Source organism: Ambystoma mexicanum, chromosome 6q, assembly GCF_040938575.1.
Source record: "Ambystoma mexicanum isolate Mex_15411 chromosome 6q, UKY_AmexF1_1, whole genome shotgun sequence".
Taxonomy (NCBI): Eukaryota; Metazoa; Chordata; class Amphibia; order Caudata; family Ambystomatidae; genus Ambystoma; species Ambystoma mexicanum.
The window spans coordinates 1,192,155,468-1,192,173,563 of NC_090937.1; positions in this window are offsets into that span (position 1 = coordinate 1,192,155,468).

Below are 18,096 nucleotides of genomic sequence, written 5' to 3' on the forward strand. Positions count from 1 at the left end.
CAAAAGAAGAACCATACAAGTACGGCCTAATCTTCTTCAGAGCCCACACGATAGCAAAGCACTCTCTTTCGATTGTTGCCCACCTTGTTTCAGGATCCTTCAGCTTGCGGCTGATGGAGCAAACGGGGTGCTCCCTACCTTTCCCATCCTTTTGACTGAGTACGGCACCTATTCCTACATTTGAAGCATCTGTCTGCACAATAAAGTGTTGGCGGTAATCAGGAGCTCTGAGTACTGGGGCTTGGCAAAGAGCCTTTTTCAGGTTTTCAAAAGCCTGATTGCACTCCTCGTTCCATCCAACCTTTTTAGGAAATTTGGGCGATGAGATGACATTCAGTGGAGAGGCTATGGTCCCATAGTTCTCGATGAAATTCCTGTAATACTCAGTGAGGCCTAGGAAGGCTCTCACTTGGGTTTGAGTAGTAGGTGTTGTCCAATTTTGCACAGCTTCAATCTTACTGAGCAAAGGCCTTATTTCTCCACCTCCTACCTCATGTCCAAGATAGACTACCTTACTCTGTCCAATTTGGCATTTACTCGCCTTTATGGTCAGATTGGCTCGTCCAAGAGCCTGCAAACATCTCTCAGGTGGGTTACATGTTCTTCCCAGGAATTGCTGAACACTGCGATGTCATCCAAGTATGCCTTGCAGAAGTCCTCCATCCCATTCAGAACCTGGTTTACCATCCGTTGAAACGTAGCAGGTGCATTCTTCAATCCAAAAGGCATTACCTTAAATTGGTATAAGCCAACGGGGGTCGAAAATGCAGTTTTCTCCTTGGCATGGTCTGTCAGGGCTATTTGCCAATAGCCTGAAGTCAAGTCAAATGTGCTGAGGAACTTGGCGGCGCCAAGTTTATCCACCAACTCATCTGTTCTTGGCAAAGAGTGGGCATCAGTCTTGGTGACTGCATTAAGAGCTCTATAATCCACGCAGAATCTAAGCTCTTTAGATCCGGCCTTTGGTACTAACACAACTGGGCTAGACCATGGACTAGTAGAGGGCTCTATTACCCCGAGATCAAGCATCTTGCTGACCTCACCTTTGATGTGGGTTCGTACGTGTTCTGACATTCGGTATCCTCTGCTTTTGACTGGCAGACAGTCACCAGTGAGTATGTCATGCTGGCCCCAAGGGGTCAAGCCTGGTGAAAGCGAGAACAGAGAGGCAAACTGATTCAACATGGATTTGCACTCTTCTTGTTGCTCGGGTGTCAGATTGGAGGAGAGATTTACTCCTTCAATTTGTTCGTCTAAAGGCAAGCCTCTGAGGAGATCCGGAAGAGCTTCACTCTCTTCTTCTTCCTCAGATGATGCTAGAAGCAACGCTCCTACATCAGGTTGTGAGACATACACTTTGAGTCGGTTGGTGTGGAAGACTGTCGGAGCCTCCTTGGGATTGCCCAAGTCCACCAGATAGTTAACCTCTCCGAGTTTACCCACAACTCTGAAGGGTCCCATCCATTTGTCTTGCAAGGCCCTCTGCCTTGTTGGGATCATAACGAGAACGAGCTGGTCTTGAGCGAACTCAACCATGTTAGCCTTTTGATCGTGCCAGTGCTTGACCAATGCTTGTCCAGCTTTCAAGTTATCGCTTGCTTCTGTCATCATGTGCGACATTCTCCTCTGGAGACCTATCACGTAGTCAGTCACTCTGACTGGCTTGGGGGAAGGAGCACTCTCCAACCCCTCCTTAATCAGAGCCAATGGACCTCTGACGGGATGACCACAGAGAAGTTCGAAGGGAGAATAACCTACTCCCTCCTGAGGGACTTCTCTATAAGCAAAGAGAAGGCATGGCAGTAGAAGGTCCCACTTACGCTTAAGGGGTTCCTCTAAAGCACCTATCATGCTCTTCATGGTTCGGTTGAACCGTTCTACCAATCCATTGGTTTGTGGGTGGTAAGCTGTTGAGAACTTGTAAGTAACTCCACAGGTTTTCCACATGGCTTTCATGTAGTGGGACATAACGTTTGACCCCCTGTCAGAGATAACTTCCTTAGGAAACCCGACCCTAGTAAAAAATACCAAGGAGGGCCTTAGCCACAGCCGGGGCTGTAACAGTCCTCATAGGAATTGCCTCAGGATACCTAGTAGCATGGTCTACTAAAACAAGTATAAACCTGTTGCCTGAGGAGGTTGGAGGATAAAGGGGACCAACAATGTCAATCCCTACTCTCTCAAACGGGATTCCCACAACTGGGAGAGGCACTAAAGGTGCCACATTCCTGGAGCCAACATTACCAGAGGTCTGGCAGGTGTGGCAGCTCCTGCAGTGTTTTTCCACTTCGGCCCCCATCTTCGGCCAATAGAAGTAGAGAGAGAGCCTTTCCTTAGTCTTCTTGAATCTCAAGTGACCAGCCAAAGGAATCTCGTGGGCTAACTGCAAGAACTGTGGTCTGTTCTCTTGGGGTACTACAAGCCGCTTGTAGTCTCCGGGTGCAGACTCGGTCGGTTCACTGTAGAAGAGGCCATCTTCCCAGTGCAACCTGTATTTCTCAGGCTCTTGCCCTTCAGCCTGAGCTTCTGCCTGGTGGCGAAGACCTTCCAGAGTTGGACATTCTCTCTATCCCTTACTGAAGTCTGCCCTGCTGGGTCCACCTTCTGCCAGTAAAGACTGCAGCTCAGGATGGTCAACAGGATCCAGATCTCCAATGGGTTCCTGGCCTTCCATTAGCTCTTCCTCAGAGTCTAATTCTACCACACAGGGTTGTACCTCCCTCTCAGCCTCAGCTGGAGGTGGAGTTACGGGTGTAACTTTGGACAACCGTGGGGAAGTCCGTGTTGGCTGCACTGAAATGCTGGCTGCTGGTTTCGGGATAGAAGTCTTAGGTTTCCCTTTCGCTTCTGATTTCTTTGAGACAGCGGCCGACAATTCCAGTGGATCAGGAGTGAGTTATTTCTTCCTCATCTCCCGGAGAGTACCCCGCATGGTCCTCTCTCTTGCGGGTCTGGTTAGCTCCTGTAACCATTTACTAGGAGGTCTGGGAGTATGCGATACAACTCCGAGAGTTTTCAAATCGTTACCCAACAGTACGCGTCCTGGTACCTCACTCTGTATGCTGACAGGTATCTTCACAGTCATGTCGTTACACTGGATGAGAACTGGTAATTGGGGAAGCATCTGCACAGGCCCTCCAGCTAACTTGGCGAGGCGTTTGGGTGCCTTAGCAACATCCTCAGCCTGAAAAAACGATTTACCCACCACAGTTATGCTGGCCCCAGTGTTCCTAATGGCAGGAGTCTCCTGACCATTCACCTGGACACTGTCCTTATAATACTCTTTAGTATTATCGGGGATGGAATTATAGACATCTAAATTCTGTTGTTCCCACAACCCCAGAGATACTAAAGAAACGCTGGCTGAGACTCCAATGGGTTCGTCAGCTAGCAGTAGAAAGTTTCCACTTGCCATTTGGACTTCCTCCTTTGGACCCCTGAAGGTTTACCCTTACATCTGGGATCTCCTTTCACGTGGTCAGTCGAGCCACAAACAAAGCATTTACTGAATGCTTTTTGGAATGGTGGCTTGTTCTGTCCTCCTTCCGGTTTGACACCAGAAGACACACTATTCTGCTGTGGTTTTCCTTGTGGCTTACCCTTCTGGTTTCGTTTGGGGCCCTCTTTGGAATTTGAGTTATTCGAATTCTCTTTTGAGTCTTTTTTAGGCTGTTTTCCCTCATCCTTCTTCTGAGTTGCCCCAGAATCCTTATGAGTAGCCCTGTTGGCAACCCATAATTCAGCAGCCTTAGCTAGCTTCCGGGAATCCAATTCCTTCGAATCAGCCAAGTGCTGTCTGAGCTCAGGAGAACAGGCATCATAAATCGACTCCAACATAAAAAGATTCTTCATACTCTCATAAGTGTTCACTTTGTAACCCTTAATCCATCCCTCTAAGTTTTTCAACCCTTCACTCACCCAGGTAGCCCAAGGGGTACCATCATGCTTTTTGAGGGTTCTAAACCTCTTAAGATACTAGGACGGGGTCTTCCCAAATCTAGCTATCAAAGCAAGTTTCACACTTTCGTAATCCGTCTTATCCTTCCACATCAGTCGCAACAGGGGGGAGCCTAGAAAACAACCAGGGAAGTAAATCATTCCCGGTGATGTCCTGGAGCCCATGATTGTACTCAAACAGTTTTAACCAATCCAACACATCCAATCTCGGTTCATACATACCCCCTAATTCCTTCGGCATCCGGGGTCTTTTGGGACTGGAGCTCCTAGAGGAACCAGAGGAGAGAGAAGCATTTTCCACAGACAACTTTTTCATCTCTAACTCGTGATTAAGTTCTATTTCCCTGAGACTTAACTCAGCTTGCTTCTGCTCAGCCTGGGCATTCATCCGTCTGAACTCGAGCTCTTGGTTTCGTTCAGATTGAGCCAAGAACCGTTTGTATTCTAATTCGAGCTTCATTTTTTCAAGTTCAAAATAAGCAGGGTTACATGTGGGACCTGGTATGGGCCCCGTAGGTACAGCCGGTAAGGCAGGTAGAGGAGCAGGGGAGACAGTTTCGTTAGCCTCTTCTTCCTCGTCAGCCTCTTCATCACTATCGTCAGAATTACGATTTAGATCAACACCATCACTGTTATCTACATCTGCTGGAGAAGTTGGTTCCTCTGAACCAGTACCCAGACTTTGGTTTCCCAGCAATCTCACTATCGGTTCTAACTTCTTGCCTCTTACAGAAAGATTTTCTTGCCTACAGAGAGCTCGTAAACCCTCAGTATTTTCACCTGACAAGGATTCTTGACTGTAAGCTTCCATAGTAGACATGTTTTTGAAAGTTGCTTTTTAGTGCTAAGCTTTGTGGTTAGTTATACTAAAGTGTCGAAAAGCACTCTAAACTGTATACTCGATACAAATCCCACCGCTGTACACCAGTGTTAGGCGGAAACCTGTGCAGTTCCCTCTGGGACCACTGCAAAAGATTTAGGACTACAGGTGTTTAGCAGTAAACCCACTTGGTAGCAGTCTGTACCACACAGATTCACTTGGTAGCTGTGGCTGAGCAGTCAGACTTCCCTCAAGAAGAGTTAGGCAGTATGTGGAGTATACAATATGGGGCAATCTACACAGTAGAACAAGCGAACACGGAACAAGGCTTCGGTGTAAAGATATAAAGGTATTTATTTATAACAACACATCTATGGAAAACACTCTGGCACTAATACGGCAAACAACTTCACTCACAATTACTATACGAAGAAAAAGATCGATCCTCCTAACAATAGTTTAACAAGTCTAGGTTCACCGGCATCACTTATTTGCAGACAGAGGTGTATGCTTTAACCTAGATGGTATTCTAGTATTCGTTAGTACGGGAGAGAAAAATAAGGCAGGTTACAAAGTCAACTCGGTACCAATACTTTTTGGACAAATGCAAGGCAAGTAAGGCAAGGTCTACTGCAGATCACCAAGTTCAGAGGCCAGGCCCACTCTGAGAGAGGCAAGGCGATATGTCCCAAAAGTGTCTCAGTGGAAAATGTGCTTCGAGTCTTTATCGCAAAATTGTTATGAAAAGATTGGACCAGTTCAGAACAACACGTTAAAGAAAGCTTGGAGGCGACCCAATGGAAAGGCGAGGATTAAGACACCTCACTCGATCCGGCAGAAAGGGAAGCCAGGCGGACACGGTACCTTGTTTGTGGGGAGACAGCTCCGGCGGGGGCAGTTGTTCGTGGTGGTGGATGCACGTCGGGTCTTTGCCAAGAGTAGAGATGATCTCGTCGTCGAAGAAAAGTGAAGTCCGGTGCACCACCAGGGAAGAGACCAGCCGCGGAGTGCTCCGTCACAAGGCACCACCTTTTGGTTGCGGTACAGGGGTAGTGGCTATCCGGTTGGCGAGGTGCTCTGCACGGGCTATTCGACCACTGCGTCCTGGAGCGAAGAAAAAGCAAAGGGGACTGGTTGTTCCCACCAGTCAGGGGAAGAGACTCTCCGGCAGGGAGATCTCCTCTGTCGTCGGGAAGTGCTGAGTCGGTTCCGCAGGGCTCCACCGGAGGTGTCGTCGTTGCAGGTCGGCTCAGCGTTACCCTCGTCGGATTTTTAGGTCCTGTGGCGACTTCTGAAGATCCAGTCCCAAAAGCCCTGCTTTTATGCAGAGAACCCCCATTCATTCAGCCTAGCTGTCAATCACGACACGCTAAGTGGTGAGCGGGGTGGCTCACCGCTTGGGCCAATCACACCAGAGTGCGACCGGAGTTGGCAAGGCAACTCGGTCCAGGGTGTCTAAACCCCCTCCCACACGCCCGGGGAGACAGTAGTCAGTCCCCGGGTATGGAGTCTATGATGGAGGTCCGCTAGGACGCCCCAGTGCTAAGGCACAGAGGGTGCGTTGTAACACACATAGCAAAACATATGACACTCTATCGAGTAAAAGACCCCATAGCCCATAGAACACATTGACATTCAAAGGAATTACACACATTCATGTCCAAGAGTGGGAGAAAAAGAGTCTCACTCTTGGCAGGATGGAAAAAAACAAACTCCAGAAATCCAGCAAAGCTGCTGGGGGACTCACTAGGTTAGGAAATTCAGCCTAAACAGAGAATTCTCCCTAACAGTACCAGTACTCTTTTTGTTGTGAATATAACACTTCAGGGGGTGAGTCACTGATTTAGTCTGTTCTTAAACGCCTCAACTCAGCCTTTCATCCTTCTGAGGTTGATAAATGAGTACCAACACAGGTTGGGTGAAATTGGGTGTATATTTTTTCTATATAAAGCGCTTAAGCGTAAGTGCTATATAATAAAAACACATCATTATCATTTGGTCATGGACGTCTGCTTGCATTCACAGTAATTTGGTAACATGGGCCTATACACACTGATCTTAACGATACATATGGCCATCCATTCTTGTATGAAATGTACATCACATTATAGTGATATCGTAACCATATTTTTCGTAGTTTACAATGCTATGTGATGCCACTCCCTGTTTTGTCAATGGGTGAAAGGTCGTGTTCCATAGCTTCCCGCGATATCACTTCGAAGTGGGTTAAATGACATCACTTCCTATGATGTCATCAGGGGTCAAGGGTCGTGTGATTTCACTTCCGCTACCCCTGGCATTTTGGTGAAATGACGTCCCTGCATCCTGCTCCTAACATGTGCTTTCTATTGCTTCCTTCTTTTTGCCACTAAAGGCACCAATTATGAACATACGGAGTAACCTTCTGACTATGGGTACAGGTGCAGAAGACTTCATGTATTGAGAAATCGTAAGAGAAGCTTAAGTGCCTTCTCATTCCTCCACCTGTAATAATGATAACGGAGGCACATGTTCAGGACACAAATACATAGATACAGATACACTACTTGATGTGTAAATTGCTCTACAGTACTAAAAATGCAGTGACCTCCTAAAATTACCCCTACATGACATCCAAATGAATACTTTCAGTGCATGCAGTGCTGGAAGTTGAACTACAGTCGTATTGCCCTGTTAATGTCAAAAGCGCATGTTGCAGACATAATACCTTTGCAACCTGAAATATCATGAACCTTTTGCTGTATCAGAAAAACGCTGTGATTGCTCACTGAAGAACTCCCAAGTATTATAAAGAGACATCAAAGAACAGGAACCATATGTGCGACATAGATTCTAAAGGTTAATTACAAGCAGTGGGTAGGAAAAGAATTGTATCTAATCGTTATCAGTTTTTAATGGGGAGAGTTCAAACATTTCATCCTAGTGAGATAGCGGTTGCAAGTTAGATTCCAGCTGCTCAATGCCTATAGTGCCAAATGGAGAACATGTATATGTTATGCTGAAAGACCCACACCTCCCTGTGAATTTGTTGAACTTGCACAGTGCCCTTCAAGTGACTCATGCGGTTTCCAAACATGTTTGGCTCAAACAGTTTAGCATATGCATTTATTATCACAACACTCAATGTAGCAGGCAAATGAATATTTAAATAGGTTTTTCCATCAAAGCTAATCTGTTTTTAAAGCTTCCCTTCAGTAAGGTTAAATACAGATTTTAAATCAGTGGGTGTATTTTGTGAAATTGATATCCCTGAACATGACATTTCTTTAATTGCTTATCTTATTTTAAATGATAATTACTAATACATTATTGAATATGTATCATCACGAATTCTACTGTTTATAATTTAGAAGAGTGGCATAATTTTTTCAATATTTAAAATTAAAGTTTGACGTCCCACATTTTCTATACATGAGTACCACATATGCTAGTGTGCTAAAACATTCTAAAGCAATCTCTACTCCTATTAACACAGGGCCCGATTTATGGATTATTCTGCAGGGAAATCCATGCTTGTTGATTCATGAAAAGCAATGTGCAGGTCTTACCGGGGTCTTGCAAGAAATCTGTGCCAGTCCGCCACGTCACTGCGACTCGACAAACGCCTCGAGCGAGACTCCAACAAGAGGGGGGGCCCGGCCTGTGAAGCCCCCTAAAAAGTGGGTGGAACACGCATGATGAGGAAAAAAAGTAGGTGTTACGAGGGATGTTCAACCGTCAAACAATTGCACCGCTGATACGCATGCAAAAAAAAAAACATATTCATGGAATTGAACTGGGAATGTGGGGTAGCGAACAAAAAAACACACAAATCCTGAAAGACCTATGCCACGTGATAGCAGGTTTAAACGTCAACATGCACCCTAACAAATACATGTAATACATATAAAGCACGAGAGCACAACCAACACACAGATAAAACCACAATTAATGCACCATTTGTTGCAGCAATCATCCAATGACACCGCAGGAGGAGGAGGATGGCCAGGGCCCAGATGTTCCACCCATGGACCAGCCGTTTTGGGATGCCTGATGACCAGGTCTGTGGAAGGTATAGGTTCTCCACCATATCACCCTAGACCTGGTCAGGGAGTGGAAAGATGACCTCCCATCACCCACCATGTGATCCCAAGCACTGAGCCCCTTGCAAAAGGGGCCTCACTGCTCGGCATTTCTTGGCCAGTGGGTCATTCCAGAAGACCACCGACATAGTAGGTGGCATCTCCCAGGCCACACAGTCTCACAGCCTAAACCAGGTGTTGGCAACCATAACTGCGCAAGTTTCTGTTTGCCGGCATATGTATACGCCCAGAACACCGGCAGAACGGTGCGCAGTGGTCCAGGATTTCTATGAAGTAGCACACTTTCTAAAAGTGCTAGTTGCTATTCATTGCACCCATGTTGCTCTGGGCATAGTGGAGGACACATTCTGAGTGCTCAAGTCATGTTTCCACTCCCTTGACCACTCTGGTGGTGTGTTGCTATATGCACCACCAGTAGTCTGCAGGATCACTGTGGAAGCATGTGTCCTGCACAATGTCGCAACGCAGCGCGGCGTCATGGTGTACATGGTGGTTCCCACCATCCACATCCACAGGCACATTGCGTGCATATGGCTGGGCAAAGGGCACGTGAAGAGGCCACATGTACCCAGCTTGTGCAATCTTTTTTCACTTAAAATCCTTCCCCTGTGGAGTGCACACTATCCCACCAAATCCCAGGTGCCATTCAAATGATGACAATGGGTCAATCCACTCTGTCTACAAAACCATCCTGAGAACGTGCCATTGGAAGTGCACATTTGTGTGCATTCATTAGAACCAAAAATACATGAATTCAGTGTTTCCAAAAGAAACACATTGAAGAGGGAGTACACCACTACCACCATGGCAACCATTATATAAAATCACCCCCTAGGCACTAAAAACATCCCATATGACTAACTAGCATACCCCTCAAATGTGTAACCACTGATAATTCCATAAACTCACCAACCATCATATCAGAGCTGCCAGCCATACAATGGCCCTCATTCTGAGTTTGGAGGTAAGTACCGTCCCTTACCAGCATGGCGCAAATAGCCTGTCCACGCTAGCAGTAGCCCGCTAAAAGCGCACTATTTTAGCGGGCACGAGCTTTGTGCCATGCCGGTAAGGGACCTAGCGCCATGCCGCAAAAGGGCCCAAAAACCCCCTACCGGCATGAATCGCAACGCAGACAACACTACCGCCATAGACCAACGCGGCATTAGCAGTGACTTTAAATAGCGGTCACTGTTATTTACGGTCACCGTTAAATTGTGGAACCGGAAATAGCGCCATCGCACAGGAACGGGAAGGAGCAGGACGGTCATCTTTAAAAACACAATCCATTGCCATCCTCACCACACAGGACCCCTGGCACACTGGTGACCGACCGGAAAGTTCCTACAACCACCCAGGAATGCCCAAAGCACCAAAGAAGGGAGCTGGCCGCCTCCGAAAGGAGCTGTTCAGCCCAGATGAGCTGCAACTCCTCATATATACCCTACACGTGCATGCTGGGACTGTTTTTAGCAGCAGCATGCGGAGGGAGGCGGTGCAGAAAAAAAAAAGAAATCCGGGCACTAATATGCCCGAAGGTGAGCCCCATGGGCAACACCCCCCGCAACATAAAGGATTGCTGTAAAAGGTGGGATGACCTGCGGCTGAGGGTGCGGAGCATCCTTTCTGCGAACAGAAACCATGCCTTGGAGACCGTGTGAAATCAAAAAGAAGATATCGAGGCTGAGTACCCCAAAAGGAAATACACGAAATGCGGGTTACAAAGAAAGATACAGAGATCTTTATTTTATACTGAACAGTTTCAAAGGACGAAGCAACAGATAGCTATTGGCCCTCAGTACAACAGAGCAAACTCCAGCTCGGTTCGGGGTGCTCAGTGAGTGGGGCTGTACATTAGAATAGTCGTGCCTTTTATGCAGTCCATAACATGATGTTCAGCCCACCTACAAGTTAATACATCACGGATCTAGGGTTCGTGCCGAGTTCATGTATCTATACATTTAGGGTTTACTTTTAATACATTTATCAACAAGTCAAAATGGCGACAGTATGTCTTAGGATTCCTCGTTAAGCCTTCTCATACATTTCTGTACAATATAGTTAAACAAAGTTTCACATTGCAGTATTTGAATATATTGTGTTGAACATGTGCTTGCGGATTAGCTTCATTGGCACAGGTAATCCCCTACACACAGGTCAGCGAAGGACAAGGTCTCAGTTCATGACCCTAACATGTGGCCTGCAGGCAGGTTACATATTAGCTTATGCACAGAGGTCAAGACGGCCATGTTACATTCCGAATGACATTGTCCACCATCTTAGAACACTGGGTGACTTTAGAGAGAGAATCTAAAATGGCGGATAGACCTAAAATGGCAGCTTACTCAGATCTAAGGTCAAGACCTTGCAACGCGGATTTCCTCATAAGTGGCTTGTAAGCAGCTTGGCGTAGGCCAATATACATATATTAATATAGTATAGGAGGCACGATATGATTTTCTGTTCGAGAACCGGAGGAGGACCAAGTTCGCCAATAAAACTCATGTCGTGGGAGGAGACATATGCGGGCATGATAGGGGCTGTATCCATTGAAGGGGTCGGAGAAATGGAGTGTGGCGCCACGTCATCCGCTGATGGAGGTGAGTGTCCAAAGTAAATACTGCTAAGGCAAATGTGATGAAAGTCACTGCTAACGTCTGGCCAAAGAGTCACACCATGGTCGGCCACACACACCCCCCCTGTAAATCATGCCAAAGCAAGTGAGACCCAAGCCAGTGCCAGGTGTAAGGCCGTAACGTACATGACACATACCACACAAAGTTGCTAATTCCATGAGGCACACAGGGTAGTTGATGTAAACAGTGTGCAAGTTAGACAGCACAGTACCTGGCCAACATGAGTGACACCGACATATGCATGCATTTACCACCCATGTATGGAATAACGTGCCGCCCCCTACACAAATGCTGATTACCCACAATTGTCTGAATGTGCTATCGTAGCCATGTATGAATGCTGGCTATCCAAACATCACTCATGCCGTCCCTCTCTTCCACCCCCACAGGCAGTGAGCATGACAGTGAGGAGCAGGACAGCAACTGTCCCAGCACATCCAGGGGCCAAGAAAGGGGCCACCGTGTCACAGCGACAAAGACAACCGTGGGATGCACACCACCAGCACGAGCAAGGCCTGTGGAGCGTGCACCACTCACACCCCCACCCCTCCCTGCACTGCCTGCAGACACCTGCCCTCCGGTCCGAGGAGTCCAGTGTGGCTGGGGAGGTGGCAGCCACAGCCCCCCTCGAAGTTGAGGACAGCCCAATGACATCTGGGGAACAACTGAGGATGACACTGTGGAAGTCGTGCACACCCCTGAAGATTTCTCAAACCCCCAGGTATCCTTCAGTGACTCTGGTGAGAACGACAAACTGGAGCAGTCTGGCCAAGGACAGACACAGGGACATGGCAGTCCTGTGTACAGTCCCATTGAGGAAGCGCCAGCAGGATATGTCAGCCCGATCCCCAGCAGGGCCACTGCTTCATCCGCCAGTGTACAGCGGGCTGAACAGCTCTCTGCCCTGATAACGGAATTCGTGCAGGACAATCACCAGGTCAGGGAGGAGTGGCGTGCTGATTTGAGGGCACTGGGACAGTCCATAACGGAAAACACTAACCGCCTCTGTGAGGTGCTCAGCCGCATAGCCGATGCTTTGGAGGCTGCTCATCCTGGCCAACAGCCTCAGCATGAGGACACACCGTCCACGAGCAACTCCACCCAGACCAGCCCCCTCCGTCGGTTGCTCCATGCGCAGCGCCAACGGGACATGCCTGCCCCTGGCTCCGGAAGCACAGAGTAACTATACTGGCAGCCACATGTGGGCTACGTGGACCCTATGGGACTAGTGTGGGGTTGTTGTGGTGGGAGGGGGTGTGGGGTGAGGGTGTGTGGGGGAGTTGAGGGGGGAGTGGGAGGGGGTGTGTGGGGGAGTTGTGGGGGTAGGCAGAGGGGGGTGAGGGTGGTGTAGGGTTTGTTTTTCACATTGATATTTTCACTTTTAATACACTGGTTGTGGTACAAAAAAATAACCAGAGTGGACATTCATCATTGCGCATGTGTCATTTAATCTTGCACAGTGCATAGTGTACATGTATCCCCACACCCAGTACCCTATGTCCTAACATTATGTCACCCTCTGCTGACTTGTGTGTCAGAAATATTATGCAATCCATGACTGCCGCACGGCATGTCCCTCCTGTGCATCGGCACCGTGATGATGTCCTGCCACATCTTCCTCCTCCCCTTCATCATCATCAGGTGATAGCAGTTCCATGTCAGGGGGTAGGGGCACCTTCCGACGGATGCACATATTGTGCAGCATTACACATGCCATGGTGGTCTTGGCCACCTTCTCATGGCTGTAGAGGAGTGCCCCACCCGACTGGCTGAGGCAGCGAAATCATGCCCTCAACAGGCCAAAGGTCTGCTCTATCACCACAGGTGTACGGGTATTGGAACGATTGTAGTCCTCCTAGTGCCTGTTCTGTGGGTTTCGGACTGGGGTCATGAGCCACGGCTTCAAGGGATAGCCACCAACACCTGCATGAGAGTGGAATGAAGGTAAGTGTTCGCACATTCATGTATGACAGCTGTACTAGTCTCACATGGAAGCAGGTAATTTGTGCCCAACCGCACGTGTCCCTGGATGCATTGACCCCATTTCTGGACCCGCTATGTGTCCTGTGCAATGGACTAATGCTGTGGGTTGCATCTTCAAGATGGGTCATGTTGTGCACTGACATCTTGTTGCACGTGCATCGTATATGCATACAGCAGTGTTGGTGTAAAATCAGTGATGAGTAGTGTTCTGTGGAATTTGGTAGTAGGGAGCGTTGACTGTAGTCAGTTCAATATTGGGCATTCTACACTGATCAGTTCCATGGTGACATGCAGTACTCATATGGGTGTGCTGAACCAGTGACACACTGTGGTATCCCTGGTTGACTCAGTTGAATGCACGGCCAGGGATGACTGTCCTGTGTGGTGATATGCTGGAGACAGCAACATAGTGCATATGCAGTGCATAGAGCAGGATGACCTTACAGTGTGTGAGGGCCTCTGATGAGTGGTGCATGTGTTGTGGGATGTGGGCTGATTACCGGTTAGTCATGTAGCGATAGGTGTCGGCCTTACTTCATCACTATGGGATTTGGTTGTCATGTACCATTTCAGTTGCTTTGTGGCACAGTTTTCGGTCATGACGTCAACATTACCACCCAGGTGGTGTATGCATCCCCCCCATTCCCACTCATGTGGAGTGTGCATCCCCCCATTTCCACCCAGGTGGAGTATGCACCCCCTCCATTCCCACCCAGGTGGAATATGCATCCCCCCATTCCCACCCAGGTGGAGTATGCACCCCCCATTCCCTCCCAGGTGGAGTATGCATCCCCCCTATTCACACGGGGTTGGAGTATGCAGCCACCCACCTCATAACCCCGATACACTGCCATGGCCCAGTCAGGCAACTCACCAAGCAGCCAGGCACGTCGTCCAGCCTGTCGCTCCATGTAGCGTGGTAGCATGGAATTCCGCAGTACCAAAGAGTCATGAGTTGATCCTGGATATTGGGCACAGCAATGTGTCATGATCTTGCTGGCATTGCATACCATCGGCACATTGATGGAGTGGTATTGCTTGCGGTTGCAATACACCACCTCCATGGCATGCGGGACCACCAACTCCACATGGGTGCAGTCGAGGGCACCTACACAATTTGGCATGCCTGCCAGAGCATGGAAGGCAACTTTTGTATCAAATATCTCCTGGGGAGTCCGTGGTAGGGATATGTAGTCCCTTGTGTGCTTGAGGAGGGCATCCAGCACTTGATTCAGTATCCGGGAAAATAAGGCTTGTGATATGCCATGCATGTGCCCCACTGGGTGCTGGTAGGTGCATGAGGAGGAGACAAGTCGAGTTAGAGGCACAAAAAGCAGAGTGGGGCGTAGTAGTGGTAGTGGTCATTTTCTTTCAACCAGTTGATAATATTAAGTCTGAAGTAGGACATGCTGGACGACGTGCCTGGCTGCTTGGTGAGTGTTACGAAAGATTTCATAATTGTATGTCATTTTCCCTCCATGTGGCAACCCCCAAAACTTTTGCTGTTGTTTTACACCCTGATCTAGACTTTGCCAGAGAAGCGCAGCCTTCCGCCGCACTCCTCTGGGCTTTCGCTCAATTCTTATGGGGAAACTGACATGCCCTTAAGACAGTCAGTACTGGGAGACTTCGTTTCCCTTAGTCCTTTCCTCATGTTGCAGCTTTTGTGCAACATGAAACAAGAGTGCACCGTAACTTACATTACTGTGCTCTTGGGTCTCTAGTCATTCCAAAGGCCCTAAAAACTCTCGCTGGACTTACTATGAACTGTGCAAGTGTGTCACGAACGGGACTGGTGGCAGCTATCGTTTCTCTTGTGTTTTGAACCCTTTTTTGCCATGTTATCCGCACTTACCGCGTTTGGCACAAATGAGTGGCCTGGCTCCAAAATGGCCATGCCACGAGGTTCTTTGTCCTGTCCACTGACCGTCTTGCCCCTCACGTTCCCCCAGGTTGAGCCGACCCGGGGTAGTCCTTATTTGGTCATTCACTTTCCTGCAAAACCCCAAAGTTTTCGCGGGCTTCTGCATGCTTTGTGTGTGCCTCCAGCATGTGGGCTGGGATTTCTGGTCCCAATACACATCCTGGGTGCCAGAGAGTCTGGAGTGTCCTGAATGCCTGGGACCACCGTGGTCTGTGATAGGTCAACGTATGGTGTGAGTGTTTGTGAGAAGATCTCCCATTGGGTCCTCTCCGTTTTGGCGTGAAGGGAACTTTGGATAAGAGGAGGCTGAAAACACCACTACCATCTCGACTCCTGAGTTCACACCGAACAAGGGATAAGGAGCCAAGTATCCTGCAACAAGAAGCTGAGTCGAGGAATCGCTGGTGACCCGCTGAAGTTTTGGCACCCTGAACTGCTTTCATCCTGCGAGACCCCTCTGCATCTGATCTTCCTAGAGGCCTGCGAAGGCGCTTCGACCCATTGGAATAGTGGGATCAACTATTCCCATCACCTTCAACAAACCCTGCAAGTAAGCCTCTTCGGAAGTGTCCCTGGGGCAACCAGTGGGCTGACCAGCTTACGCAGGACGCTTTGCTCTGTCACTGCCGCCGTTTCGGGGAAGCCTTCAAAACTTGGTTTACTGCTTGCTCTGCGTCCACGGCACCCTCACACCGAATTTCGTACACTTGGCATTCCCAGGTCTGAAGTGAGACAAGTGCACCCGGACGAGAGTAAACATGGTTGCCGTGTTGCCCTGCTGTGGTAACAACCTGTGGACGTCCGCTGCATTTGGGACACCTGTATGGGAGTGAGGGGCCCCCAGGCCCCCTCGCTCCGTACACTCCTCAGTACAAGGCTTGGACCACTTGCCTCCGGTAGTGGGATTGCCCCTTGCCCTTATGTAAAGTTAACCACGGTTGACTGCTACATAGATGGGACTACTGAGCAGGACACGCGGCATCCATCTTTTGTGCCCCCTTTTGACTCCATCTTGGGTAAACAGGCCTCTCTGCGATAGTACAGCAATGCTCAGCTCCCCTTCCACCGCAGCAGCCAAGGACAGAGACACACACACACAAGGCGCGCAGGCAGCTGGCTGGCCCCCACCCTTGCCCTCCCCCTGCGAAGGAAAGCTCTGCGCTCCCATTCTCATGCTGAAGCCGGAGAAAGTTGCAACAACCAATATGATACAGTTTTCTTCCTCTGAGATCACTGCTAGCATGAGAACCAGCATGTGAACCAGGATGAGCTAAGCACTTTCTGCTCGTTCGTCCCCATAAACGTGCAAGCCACCCACCCCCATTTAGAGCAATTTATTGCCATCCTGACCCTGCGCTCCCTGTAAGGTATTTCTGTCAAGTGCCAGACCCTCGCCTGTGCTGCAAAACCCACCCAACACACCCACTACTAACCTTAAGCATCTTACCACAATATATGTTTTTACTTATACTAATAGGTATAAAGCTTAGGAGATATGTGAAACACAGCTTGACTCTTTTCACATGTACAATAAAGGTCAAGGCCTCCAATTAAAGCCACGAATGACCCAACTGTACTAACAATAAAAACTATGAGTGATTTGTGTAAGAAATATGAAAAGTAACATCAAATGTTTAGATAATTTGTTGTTTAGTGTTTTTCGGATGCAACATATTAGCTTAGGTAGTGACCACAGTGACCGGACCCTGACCTGCGTGGAGCACAAGATATTTGACGTCCGTCATCTCGTCAGCCACTCAGCCAACCAGAAGGAAGAGATGCCACCCACACCTACAGCACCACACCGCCTGGCCAATCGGGTCCATTTAGCATTTTTTGTTAGAGTTTTTTTAATTTATATATATATATGAGTTATGATGTAAAGGTGGTAGGGGTTTTTTGGGTTATTTCCTAGCTGGAGAAATAAACCATCCTTTGAACTCTTGCAGCCGGGTCTCAGTGCCTCCTTCCCCGACAGGGGTGGTGTTGGTTATTTTATTTTCTCTCACACGTAGTAAGCCGGGGAAAGGCACCTACATTTTTGGTGACCCCCGCAAAGTGATTTAGAGAGGTGCCTCGAGGCCTGCACCGCCCGGCAGCGAGATCCGGGACGCCCCCAGCAAAACCATTGCCTCCGTGGTTTACCAGACTGTGCACACCAAGAAGAAAGGGTCAAGGGTTCCCTGTTGATGAATACCCGATCGGAAAGGCTGCTCGCCAAGGCAGGCCACGGCTTGGTTGGGGGACGGACCTGAGCGAGGTCCGGCCGTGAGCGGTGACACTCGGAGTACCTGACTGAACACGTGGAGTCCTGGTTGCAAAGACCCCAAAGGAAGGTAAGGGGAAAATGCGTGAAGAAGGGAATTAACAAACAAAGGGAAGGTAGTTAAGAATAGGGTCTGTGTGAGTGACAGTGAGGCTTTTCTGAAGAAGAGAAGTGGTATCCTAGCCCGTACGGGATAGATGGCGGCGCCGCGTAGCATTTGTCCAGACCAAGTGCAGAATAGAGATAAAGAGAAAATAGTAGGGGTCTTGTATATTGAGTAGACTCAGAGTAGTTTTAGAATATTCTTTTTCCGTGGAGGTAAGAAATCTTGAGACATAATAAAGGTGGAAGAGGTGGGGAGTGAATGCGAAATAGTAGGTAGAATAGGGAAGAAGAAAAACCGGGGACAGCAACGGGAATAGGGAAAG